Source organism: Bemisia tabaci, chromosome 5 (genome assembly GCF_918797505.1).
Source record: "Bemisia tabaci chromosome 5, PGI_BMITA_v3".
Classification (NCBI taxonomy): Eukaryota; Metazoa; Arthropoda; class Insecta; order Hemiptera; family Aleyrodidae; genus Bemisia; species Bemisia tabaci.
In genome coordinates this window covers 54,981,614-54,995,205 of record NC_092797.1, presented here as the reverse complement: position 1 = coordinate 54,995,205, position 13,592 = coordinate 54,981,614, and the positions used below count along the sequence as shown (strand labels likewise).

Genomic DNA, 13,592 nt, shown 5'->3' with positions numbered 1-13,592 from the left:
AAAAAAAAAAAAAAAACATGTGAAAGTGAAAAGTGTACAGGAAAAATAAGGGGCTGCGAAGCAGCTCCATAAGCCCCTAGTCTTGATATAATTTGCGAGGAAAGGTCCGTACTTTTGAGGGATGCCTGCCATTACTAATATATTGGAGCGCCTTCAATTTAGTATGATACTGTGCAATACCTCTGGTGTGAAATAGTTGCTTCAAGCGCCGCGGGCGGGCAGCCAGCGCTGAACACGCAGTGGCGCCTACAAACCTAACAGGGATACTTCACACATTGCCCAATGCGTGAAGTATCCCTGTTAGGTTTGTATTCGCCAGTGCGCCGCCGCTCCGCTTTGTGTTAGGCTCTAATACTTAATCTCGCGGAGTCAGCATTTTTCAACTCATGACTTTGAAATGCTTGCATGGATTATTCTCATTTTAATTGATGAAAAAAAATATGTAGTCAAGGAAAATATGATGTGCGTTTTGTAAATATTAAGGTGATTCCGTACAAACTTAAGGATTTACAAAGCACAAGAATTTCTACACAATTTCTTATAGCCTTCTATAGCCGATGGCGAAAAAGCAACAGCCAGGCGATAAAGTGTAAAGCCCGGCGATAGGAACTATAGCCCGGCGGTATAATTTTTTATCGCTTCGTGTAGCCTGGCCGTATGATTTTTTCCACTTTCTACAGCCAGCTATATGCTTTTCTATCGCCCTCTTTAGTCGGCTATAAGAACTCCTATGGTAATTTGAAAAGCAGCTCCTATCGCCAATTTTTAGCAGGGCTGGAAAATATTTAAAAAGAGTGATATTTTGAAAAGTCATAGAAATATCTCAGTTCTTGCCAGGGTTTCGTTCTCTCCTGGGCAAACTTTTAAAAATGCATAGGCATATCTTCTTTACCTACAATTTTTTTTATTAATCTATTTTCGTGAATTTTTTCCCGGTCTCGGTACGAAATATCGTTTCATTACTGCAGTGCACAGTAAACCCCGGAGCTTATTCATAATTTATCAAGTAATTCGTCGGCCGAGCGGCGGCAAGGAGGTCATGTAAGCGTCAAACAAATAGCGCTAATAGAGGCGAGCGGCGTGAAATCCAGGGGAGAAACTACGCGCAGAGAGGTTGTAACAATGCAGGAGTAATTGACGTCATTTTTTAATGTTTCACCCCCCCCCCTCCCCCCGCCGCGACCACGGGAGGCAGAGGATTGAATTGGAGGTCTCGTTGGAAGAAACGCGTAAGTCACCCGGGGACCCGGGCAGACTTCCGTCCTTTCTCGAATGAGCTGCTCGATCGAAAGCGCTACACAGGTGCACGCCAAGTTGCCTAACGCCCGGTTAAGGCGCAAAGCGCCGCGCACCCTACAATCCTACATCTTGCTTATCGATCGGGAAAAATACCACTTCCTTGCAAAATCTGCGCTGGAAAAAAGAGGAAAGGAGGAAAAAAAACCAGGTTCGGTTATGAGAGCCGATGCTTTGTATGATGCTTTGTATTGCACGCCGCGCAATTCGTCTAATCGGCTTTCTGTTTATGTTGGCCGACTTCTTTATTCAGTTCTATTCTCTACGAAGATTTTGTAAAATGAAACGAAAGCAAGGTTCTCGGATTCAAAAAGTTGGTAATCGCAAAAGAAGAGTGGAAGTTCAGAGCCATTCAGCTTTGAGGTTCCATGAAAGCCTCAAACTGCTGAGCCAATCGGAATGAAGAAGGCGGTGCTTTCTCGTATACCGATGGTGAAAGTCCGTTACCACGTATCTCGGTTGCAACGTTGCAGACTTTCTGCCAAACTTTAGTTTTGAAATGGAAAACTACTCAACGGCAGTTCTTAAAGACTGCCGTAATTTTACTTCTCTGGGCCCGAAAATTTCTGCGAAAATTTCAAAGAATTTTGTCAATTTGGCCTCCTTTTATATAAAAATATAAAATAGGAGTGGAGATTTTTAAACACCGCAAACGAAATACGTGGTCACGGACTTTCGTCGTCGATTTAGGTACTTTATCTCTCCCCGCGGGCTGATCATCGAAATTGATAGACAAACCGACAGACAGAGAAGACAAACTGAAAATAAAGCGATCCTATTGGTGGAAGTGGGTAGTTGCAATGGACAAAGGAGGTAAGTAATAGACTGACTCACGGCAACCCACGAGAGACCTTTTAATTAGTCCATCATTTCCCCCTTAGTCTATAACAACCACCCGTTTCAACAAATAGGATCGATTCATGTTCCATTCTGTCTTCTTTGGCTATCGGTTTGTCTCAATCTCAATAATCAGCCCGCTCGGATATATTTGGAAGATCACACTTCCAAAGGGGCCGTTCAAGTGTTACGTAACGCACTTTTCCGATTTTTGAGCCCCCCCTCCCGTCATTGTAACACACCCGTAACGCAGCCCTACACCCACCCTTTCGAGTTACGTAACGCTGGCCTAGCCGTCTTCCCAAATCCATTCGGGAAGGGTAGGATTTTCAATTTTTCCCACATTTTTTTCAAAGTATTAAGTTATGCGTTCAAGTATTCCGTAACGCACTTTTCCCGATTTCTTCACCCACCTTCCCTCGTAACGCACCCGTAACGTAGCTCTACACCCTCTCTTCGGAATTACATAAAGCTGGTTCGACCCCTTTTCCCCTAATTTTTAAAATATTTCATTCGGGAAGGGCGGGATTTTCAATTTTTTGCACGGTTTCTTTCCAAAGCCCCCCCCCCCCCCTCGGATTTGTCATGTAACACTGGGCTTGACGCCCCCCTCCCCTCTTAACGCCCAGCAACGCTGGCTCAACCCCCTTCCCTCCCCTCTAAGTGCGTTACGTAATACTTGATCGGCCCGAAATGAATTTTCCGATGGTGAAGAGAAATAAGAAACAAACTGTTGCACGTGGGGTTTGCCATTGCGAGGACCTGACGTGGACCTGCGAAGACGACTTGGGAGCGATTTCCCGACACGTGTTTTGGCGGGGGCCAAATGGGCGTCGGCGGTGCCGGCCGCGGCGATGAGCTCGGGGGATCGTCCGCGGTGAGTTATGGCCTCGGCTGGAGGCGCGCGAACGGCGAAATGCGCGCGGCTTAGCGGACGGCATACTAATTCGCACGCACATGTGGCTCTCGCTCGGGCGGTGGGCGCCGGTGCGACTGCCACTGCCGGTGTAGTCCCTTGATTAAAAAATCCCGGGCCCGAACTTCTGGATCCCTCAATTTGTTCGCCGCCACCGCCGCGCCGTTCGATGCCCGGAATTTCCATGCCTGGGTCGACCGCCAAGATTCCGGACAACAGCACCGATATTGGAATCCGGCCCCCGGAAATCTCGACCGCTCAGTCGCGGCGCGGCGCACAGTGGATTGAGTCAATAAGAGAGATCGGACAAAATTGAGAAGCTTTAAAAGCTTCAAAATCCGTTTATGCAAAATTTTGAGGTTCTAAAAGTGGATCCATTGGTTTTCTCGTGAAATTTTCATCCGGGTGCACCCCTTAGAGTTTAACATATGAAAAAATCAACATAAAAATTTGCAGTTTTAGTAAAAAATTTCATGTCCGACCTCTCGAAATGACTCGATCCACTGTGAGGCGTGGATGCCGCAGCCGTTTCCTAGAGTAGTCACCAGAGCCAATATATCCTCTCGTCCTAAGGAAAAACTCCGTATGAGCATTCTGCCGTTCTAAGGAATAACGTTGTATGAACATTCGAGTTCGAGAGTTGCCAAATTTTCTTCGATAAAATGCTTATTTTTGAGGAAAGCTAGGAATATGTATTCTTCCTTGAAATTTTCAGGAACTGTAGGTAAAATTGCAAACAAAATTATCTGAAAAATTGGAGGAAAAATATTTACAAAGTTTCCCGAAAATTCGTGATTTGCCGAAGGAAATTTGGCAACGCCTGAAGGTTCATACGGCGTTTTTCCTTAGCACGTCAGCATTCGTAAGTGACCAAATGGACCGCTTGTAGCGGAAAGGAACCAAGCCACATCAGTTAATGCCACATTGAACCGGGTGATTTAATTTTTTATGTACCAGAGAACGTTTCTATGGATTTTTTTGAAAATTTTAAGGAATTTGCTTCGTACTGTGCAAAACAATCACTGTTTGCACAGAAATCCGCACAACCGTTTACATGTAAAAAATTAAATTGCTCAGTTAAATTTCGCGATAACTGATGTGGCTTGGCTCCTTTCTGCTTAACACGGTCCAAATTATCTCCTTAAAAATGTGTATGTGTTAATGTTGATAGTGTTGGAGAGTTATGAATATTTCCTCTTGAAATTTTTGGATAATTTAGATCTGATCGCGAGTAAAATTCTCTGGAAAATTCAGAGAAAAATGTTCACAGAATTGCTTGAAAATTTATATTTTATCAAAGGAAATTTGGCGACGTCTGAAGGATCATATCGACGGTGCAAGTCGGCAATCACATAACTCGTTTGCGGTGTCTGAAAATCTCCGCAACAATGTTATTTTTTTAAAGGAGAACAAATGGACATGATTCCTTGCAGTTTTTGCAGAATTTTCCTCGCACATAGAAGAAAAATCACGGCAGTTTTAAGAAATTACCGTTGAGTAGTTTTCCGTTTAAAGAATAAAGTATGACAGGAAGTCTGCGACGTCGCAAATCGAGTTATGCGATTGCCGACTTTCACCGTCGATATGACGTTCTTCTTGTAGCGCGGTAGTATTACTGAAGCGAGCCGTAGGGGTGGAAATGAAATTTTGAGGAAATGGGTTCAGTAGCGTCTGAACGGAAAATTTTATCGAAACAAGGCCCCGTTCTTTGCTAAATTGCCATCAGTCATCCGAAAGATTCTTAGCGAATCTTTGCAACTGAATCCGGTACACTGGATGGATGACACCTATTTCACCGTTAGCATTTGGAGCGATCAGAATCGAGTATTTAATTTTTAACCGAATCCTGCAAGTAATGGACCTAATCTAGGATCAAGCTAAAAAAAAAACGCGTCAATTGGCTGTTGCAGTATGAATTAAAAACATCCATATGACGTGGTTGCCATAATACACACTATTCACAATATTCACAATTTATTAACTTATTCGCACAATGTAAAATAAAATTGCACCATTCTCTTTCGAAAGTGTTTTATTCTTTGAGGTTTTCAGTGAAACCATTTATTCCTATTCCTTGATAAACCTCCAACAGTAGGTGGATCGAGAAAGTTTGGACTTAGTTCATACACCGGTTGCTGATGAGCGCAAAGGAAAAAATATGATGCGAAAGGATTATGTTGTAAAATAAAAGCCGGTTCAAGGATTTGATCCAAAGTAACAACTAAATCCGGTCGAAAAAATTCGTTTGGATGATTGACAAGCGAAGGTCCTTTTCCCAGTTACCATCACATTTGATGCGGGCACGGGCGACAAAGCTTGAATTGCAATGCAATGATGAAAAGTTTTACTTCAGAATATATTCATTTTCTCAAAAAACTGTTGAAAATTTTCGGCAAAAATTCCATGTCGATTTTCCTTGTAAGGTAACGAGTGCCTTGAATCAGTAAGTTTTAAGATGGAATCTTGCAAAGTTGCTGAGCTTGTCTGGATGTGACCTCTCCATTCAAAGACTCTCTAAATTGTAATATTAAAAAAATGCTCTAAATTCCTCTAATTTGGCAACACCAGCTTCCGTACATTTAAATACGTGCAAAACGATCGATATTTATCGAGGTGTATTGTCTCACCTGGAATCGACTGTTCATGATGTATTCAAAGGGGAAAAATCCAGCATTGCCAGCTAAGTGAAATTGCCTCTGCATTCAAAAGCTATGTTTTAATAATAAGTCAGAGCCTGGGCCGACAACGTGTCAACGGGCTCGACATGAGGGAGAATTTGCCCGCTCCCCCGGACATTTTGCAATTCTGATGAGAACGCTGAGTGAGCTGGGAAATGCGCCATGATCGCTGTGTGCGTGACAGGCGGCGGATAGAGATCCGAACCAATCTCCTCCACGACACTGCCAAAAGGTTCGAGTCATTGACGATACTTGATACCAAAAAGATAGGAGAAAAAACGGGAAACAAGGCTAAAAATCACACATAAAAATCCGAAACGTTTCGGCCCAAAAAATTGAGCCATTTTCAGTCTGAAGAATAAAAATAAAATATAAAAATTCCAAATAGAAACCTGCAGACTACATGGACCGCGTTTGACAGAAAGGCACCAAGCCACGTCAGCTATTGCCAAATCTAACTTGGCGAGTCAATATTTTACGAGAGAACGTTTGTGCGGATTCCTTTGAAAATTTTAAGAACTTTGTTACGTAGGTACTATGGAGAAAATACACTGAAATTTGCACGAAAATCCGCCAAACCGTTTTCTTGTAAAAACTTAATTTTCCCTATTAAATTTGGCAATAGCCGATGTGGCTTCGTTCCTTTCTGTTTAACGCGGTCCATATAATCATGGTTCTTTCTCCTATGTTTTTGATATCACCATTATCACGGGCTGCTCTTTTAAAAATGTTAACCTATGACGATACTTGCAGGATGGTAACTTTTTTTCCCCAACATTTACATCTAGGGACCATGAATTTTAAGAGTGCACAGCAGCTATCTTTCCTGTGCTGTAAAAGTTACTTACAAGAATCAACGCTCTTTGCTCAATGATTACTCATGTTAAAAGAGTTGAGCAACTTGTTCAGCGATCCTCTAACCGCATAGAACGCCCTACGCCAGAGGAGCAACGAAATGCTCCACGTTCATTTGACGGCCAATAACGCGCCCGACGCCCAAGTGGCATAACACCTGTCAAACGATTATCGACTCTTGACCGGAAACCTTCTCCGCCCCCGAGCACCCCCCCCCCCCCCCCGCTGCGAGGAAGGGGGTAGCGCACGAGCTTTGAACCGCCGCCGTTTATTTTTCACGGGTAAACTCGAAATTTCGACATGGAATGATGGCGTGGAATTTCCTGGATGGATCCGAGTTTATATCTGTATCTCTCGTGAACGATTTTGCGAGGTGAATTTTTTTCGCGTTGAATTGATTCAGATTTTTCACGGAGCATGACGATTTATTTCGGTCGAAACTTCCCTTTTTCACCCGGGTTGTTATTGAGTAAAAGCAGAGGGGGCAGTTTCGTCCCTGCATCCCGCGTTTTGAAGTTGACTGTTTTAGTCTTTTCAAAGTTTTTTAGGAAAAACTTGGACACTTTTCGTCTGCATGACAGCATTCGAAGGGATTCTTTGAGGTTTTTTTATGTTGCTTCTGCATAATGGCTACAGCTGGCTTGTATACAATGAGCCAATAGACAAGGTACGAATTAAAGCATTGCAATGTTCAGAGCCATGAAAGAGGATACACTGAGAAAGAAGAATAAAAATGACCACCGAAAAATAACCGCGGATAATTCGATCCGCGGATAACCGAAGCGCGCATAATCCAGATCTACTGAGATAGAAATAATGTATTTATTGTAGGGGAGCGGTAATACAACTCTGCGTAATACATAGGTAACATTATCATTGCAATCGTAAGGACTATTGCGGCAAACTGATTCTCCTTCATTTGAAAGGATAGGCAAAAGCGGTCTCCTTCACGGTTGAATAGTGGTATCAATAAATCTTATTACAAGGCGGAAGGCGCGTGGTTTGCGACGAATCATCTCTATTACTCATTCGTTCAAAAGAGGTTCACGTTGTGATTGGGAGAAATTTAATACGATTCATACATGGCACTATGGAAAGGGCAATTTTTTAAAATTCCGAGTAAAATTCAATCAAACTGTTTTAAACCTGCGAGGCTCTATCAATTTTATTTTCAATTGTTGAAGGAGGCAACTCACCGTTCACCCTTTCAAGGTCCACTATCAGAGTTAGACTGTTGAATTTTACTCGAGATTCGTTTAATTTAATTTTTGTTTGACGCTATATTTAGGAGTTCCTCAGACCACCCTCAATCACTATGTAAACGAAATGGGGCTTCCCAATGACTCAATTTTGAGTTTTCATGGACTGAAGTCCCTCCTCTCGTAGATGATCGTCATTAAACGCCCGAGACCCGGAGATCCCTGGTCAAAATTGGCGATAAGAGCTGCGTTTCAAAATACCATAGGAATTCTTATAGCCGGCTAATAGGCTGCAGAAAATCATATAGCTGGCTGTAGAATGCGGAGAAAATCATACGGCCGGGCTACACGAAGCGATAAAAAATTAAGCAGCCGGGCTATAGTTCCTACCGCCGGGCTTTACACTTTATCGCCTGGCTGTTGCTTTTTCGCCATCGATTATAAAAGGCTATAAGAAATTGTGTAGAAATTCGTGTGCTTTGGAAATCATTAAGTTTGATACGGAACCACCTTAATATTTACAAAACACACATTATATTTTACTTTATTACATATTTTTTTTCATCAATTAAAATGAGAATAATCCATACAGGATGTGCAAACATTTCAAAATCATGAGTTGAAAAACGCTGACTCCGCGAGTTTAGATATAAGAGCCTAACACAAAGCGGAGCGGCGACGCACTGGCGCCTACAAACCTAACAGGGATACTTCACGCATTGCGCAACGCGTGAAGTATCCCTGTTAGGTTTGTAGGCGCCAATGCGCGTTTCGCGCTGGCTGCCTGCCTGCCGCGCCGCAGCGTGCCACGGCGCTTGAAGCAACTATTTCACACCAGAGGTATTGCACAGTATCAAACGAAACTGAAGGCGCTCTTATATATTAGGAATGGCAGGCATCCATCAAAAGTACGGAGCTTTCCTCGCAAAATAAATCAAGATACTACGGCCCAAAAACAGAGCAGAAGTCCAAAAACTCACTAAGTCCTAGCATCCGTAATTAGTAACGTTTATCATACACTTTATCGCCTGGCTATTGCTGAATCGCCATCGGCTATGAGAAATTGTGTAGCCGGCTATAGAAGCTATTGGAAATCTTACAGCCGGCTGTAGTTCTATGGTATTTTGGAACACAGATTCTACTGCCAATTTTTACCAGGGATTTCACAATTTGTACGGTACTTCAGTCCTGAAGTCATTTTAACTTTTCTCATTTTCACTTTATTCCTGCCAAAAATAAAAATATAATATCAATCTCCCCTTTGCAGCACAAAGTATAACATCATAGCTTGCCTGTAAGTCATTCAATGGGAGTCAGTGCAGCGCTCTAGTGGCCCAATTAGAAATTGAAATGGAGGGTTAATTTGCCAACAAGTCTCTAGCGCTACTAAAAAATATGGCAAGAAGTTCTGCCCCCGGGACTTAGGAGGTTAAAGGGGAAGGAAAGAAAAGAAAAAAAAAACTGTCACACGGCTAAAAAATTACACATACGTCGTTTGTTTAAATACCTCAAATACAGGTGGACTAATTTTTTCCGAATGCGTCTGTTTCTGTCATAGTCCAAGAGTAAGTTTCTCGTCTTGGATTTTGAAGCGTTGTCACAGGAAACCAAGCGTTTAAAGGCCAACGCTCGGCCTTTGACTGTCGGAGCGTTTTGATTAAATTTTCCGTGTAGATAGACTCCTGCCACTTAAAACGGTCCAAGTGAGAATTTCATTATGCGAGGGAAGTCGATTCATAAAGCCCCCAACTACCTGTGGCGCCTAATGGAGTCTTGAGTGGTTTCATTGTGAGCCCGGATGCTTTTGTGCCGGCGAGCTCTCGGGTTTTCTATTGTGCGCGGGAAAAATGAGCTGTGCCTCCGCCTCCTGGCTCACCGCGGTGCGTGAAATCGTCGCAGTCGCTTTTAAAAGCTCGGTTAAATTAGTATCAGGACTATCCCGTTTCATACAGGCTGATTCAAAAGTCCCACGCCACCTCTAGAACCCGTGGGGTACATGCTTTTTTTCAGGCCGATAACTTTAAAATAATAGGAGGTTCCAAAATATTATCTTCCTTCACCTAGAGGAGCCTCCACAAAATGTCAAGTTTCTAGCTCCATTCATTAGAAAATAGGGGTAATGCATGATTCTGGCGGTCCGGAATTTTGGGATCACCCTGTATACTAATCTAAATTCCATTCATTCGGGCTTTCTACTAAATCTATAATCTATAAATTTATTATATTCAGGGCTATACTCTACTGAAAATGACGATACAGTCATCTCATGCCTCTCAGGATATCAGATAATTTCAAGTGGACATATTCATTATTTGTCTCAAAAATTAATATTTTTAGAGGGGAAATTCGGCAACTCTCGGATGTTCATACGGCGTTTTTCCTTAGCACGGCAGTATAGGGCCGGACCCTAAAGGTGTTGTAGGGCTCAGCATTGCCTGTAGTTGGAGCTATTTTACCTGAAGTGTTAAAGCTCAGCGCTAAGTTGTTCTTTCCTTGCTCTCGCAACCTTCCATAGAGTCATCTGCTCTGTGCCAATTAATGCGTTTTTGTAGCTGAGTCATTCATTTACAACAGGACGTAAACGTTAAATTTTCCTCCAATTTTCAACTAAAGTCGTCTTAAAGCTGTTTGTCTTTGGAGTTTGATGAAAACAGATGTTAGGTTAAAGCGACGCGAAGTTACGAAACTTTTCCGAAAGTTCGATCGGTTTGAAAAGATTGACAATCAAGGCGGTTGTAATGATAAATTAATGAGTACAAAGCGAAGCCATTCAAAGTTATAACGCGAATGCGCCATTGCGCCCCGCCATCAAATAGCACGAACTCGACTCCTTTGAAGAGCCTTCCGACTCATTATCGTCTCAAAATTCCCGAAAACCTCCCGAGTCCCGACGCACAGTGGATCGAGTCAATCAGAGCGGTCGCACGTGAAATTTTTCACCAAAACTCCATATTTTGATGTTTAATTCGTCACATTTTAAATTTTAATACGTGCTTCCGGTAGCAAATTTTACGAGGTAACCAATGGAACCATTTTTAAAATCTCAAAGTTGTGATTTGACCGAGTTGAAAGCATTTAAAATTTCCAAATTTTGTCCGACTTTTCCGATTGAATCGTTCCACTGTGCGACGTCCTCCGTCGGGTCCTCAATTCCTATACAACTTGAGGCAGTCAACTCTGTTTTCGTCAAACATTTGATCACGAAAACATATGAACTACATTTGGACCGCGTTAAGCAGAAAGGAACCAAGCTACATCAGCTATCGCCAAATTTAACAGGGCAATATAATTTTTTACACGAAAACGGTTGTGCCGATTTTTGTGGGAATTTCAGTGAATTTTCTGCAAAGTAAGAATCAAATTATTTAAAGTTTTCAAAGGCATCCACACAAACGTTCTCTTGTAAAAAGTTAAATTGCACAGTTAAATTTGACAATAGCTAATGTGGCTTGGTTCTTTTCTGCTTAACGCTGTCCATTTTGCGATTGGAAATTGTTATTTCTGGCTCATCTATAGAAGTATACCTATCCGCACAGAGAAACTTACAGCACATAAGTTTTTTCTAAAATGAGTCAGAAAAATTCAGTTGCTTGTATCTCTTGCGTGGAACAGACCCATTGCACCCATGCACCCCATAGACAAAGCGATAGACATGTTATCTTAGGAACGTAGAGCGGGACCACCGGTCAGAACTCAGTCCGACTGTGGTGAGATAAGGTGTTGCAAAGGCGCTTGGATGCAACTATTCGTACGCGAGGGATGTCCATGTTGCGTTTGCGAAAAATTGAAGGCGCCTTTAGTTCTTGTTCCTTCGACAAATGACGAGTTTTCCCTTAAAAATTGTATTCAATTGACTGTATCTCTTGCTTAATAGACTCATAACCAGCCGGTTGGAAAACGACGACACATCGGGGCTATAACTTCGACGACACGACTTCTGCCGTACGTCATATGAACATTCGAGAGTTGCCAAATTACCTCGGATAAAACGTTCATTTTTGAAGAAAATTATGCATTTTTTCTTTGAATTTTCAGACGTTTCAGATAAAATTGCAAACAAACTTGTCTGAAAAAAATTGAAGAAAAATATCCACAATTTTCCTGGTAAATTGGGATTTTATTGAAGGAACTACGGCAACGACTGAAGGCTCATACGGCGTTGTTACTTAGGAAGGAAGACTTGGAGTCGGGTCTGGTGCGGCAACGATGACGGTGACGTGGAGTTTAGGGGGGGGGGGGGGGTGTCCCAGCGGTACATTAGCGTCAACAGTCGGGGCTGTTCCTGGATCGGCCGTTGGAAATTAGCGGGACAGCTCCTGCTCCTGTGGCGGGGCATCGGGCATGATCCCAATTCAATATCCATCGGCGGAGGCACATGCAGACTGGGCCACCGAACAGTGCCCGCGGGACCAATCGACACGCCGCCCGCCCCGCCTATGATGCATCGCCTCTCCTCTCCTCTCCTCTCGACGACATCGCTAGTTGTCCAACCAAATGTATACCGTTTAACTATTCCGCCGCCCGTTTACTCACCAATAAATTTTAATCCCGAGCTCGGTTGCCCATTTTCGCCATTTTAAACGCAAACAAGGACTGCCCTTTGAAGGCGCTTGGATCCAACAATTCGTACTCGAGGGATGTTCATGTTGCGGGTGCTAAAAACTGAAGGCGCCTGTGGTTCTCGTTCCTTCAAAAAATGACGAATTTTGGACTGCCCTTTGAAGGACTCGAGATCTGCCCTTTAAAGGCAGGCCTTGTTTGTCACTTCGGCAGAGTGAAAAGTAAAACTTTGCTGAAAAGTGAAATTTCACCCACCATGAAATTTTAAAGGTTTTTCAGGGGGCTGTGTATGAATGGGTCACTTAACCTTGTGGTTTTCATTTAATATTCTGAAAGTACCTATGGAAGTAATTCATGCCTGATTATGAGTATAAAACGAGGAAAAAATAGCGAACGGATTTGAGAGGATGTGAATCCATTTTCAGTGTATACCGGATGATAGATGGATGTATTTCTACCAAACGGATATACCGGATGATAGATGGTTGTATTTCTACCAAACGGAACTATGTGCATCAAGACATGAGCCCAGAGACCCATAAGAATAAGTGCGTAACAGGGCTCACGTCATAATGCACATATTTCCGTTTGATAGAAATACGTCCAGATATCGATGGCCAAACGAAACCGCGTACTTCCGTTTGCAACGTTGCAGATTTCCTTTCATACTTTATTTTATCTTCGGAAAACTAGTCAACGTAATTTCTTGACAACTTTCTTGACTTGTCCTCTCTGTCAGCAAAATATTCAGTATACATTTCAAGTTATTCAATTTGTTTGTTCCTTTTTTTAAAAAAAATAGAATAGGTGCGAAAATTATGAAACACCGCAGTGGAAATACATGGTTTCGCACTTTGGCCACCAATATTTGAAATGCATTCCTTATTAACTTTTTTAGTTTTAGAGCTGCCGGCACACAAACTATTCCATAAAAGATTTTACAGCTGCTCAAGCGGTGGCGATGTGGAGTGAAGAAGAGGTTGTTTGAGTTGTTTAATAAACACTCCAGCTTATTAGTCATTTATATGCAGCAAGTTCTCGGAGACCGAGTCATAACATTCTCATAAAGATGCGCTTCATTTTGATGTAGAGCGTGTCGAGTCACTGCGTGAGTTTAACTTTGTCTTTTTACAAAGTTCCATGAATTTCAACCATATTTTCAACATTTTTCGTAGCATAAATCTTTTACTGTCCATTCCTCTAAAAAAAAGAGATTTGTTCAATTTCAGTCGAACCTGGCGTACATTTATG

General features: G+C 42.4%; 1 protein-coding gene across 9 annotated transcripts in view; it reads right to left on the bottom strand.

The window, feature by feature from the left end:
- The window catches only part of sei (potassium voltage-gated channel seizure), a 380,532-nt gene that overhangs the window by 350,741 nt on the left and 16,199 nt on the right, over positions 1–13,592 (bottom strand). The window lies entirely within an intron of this gene.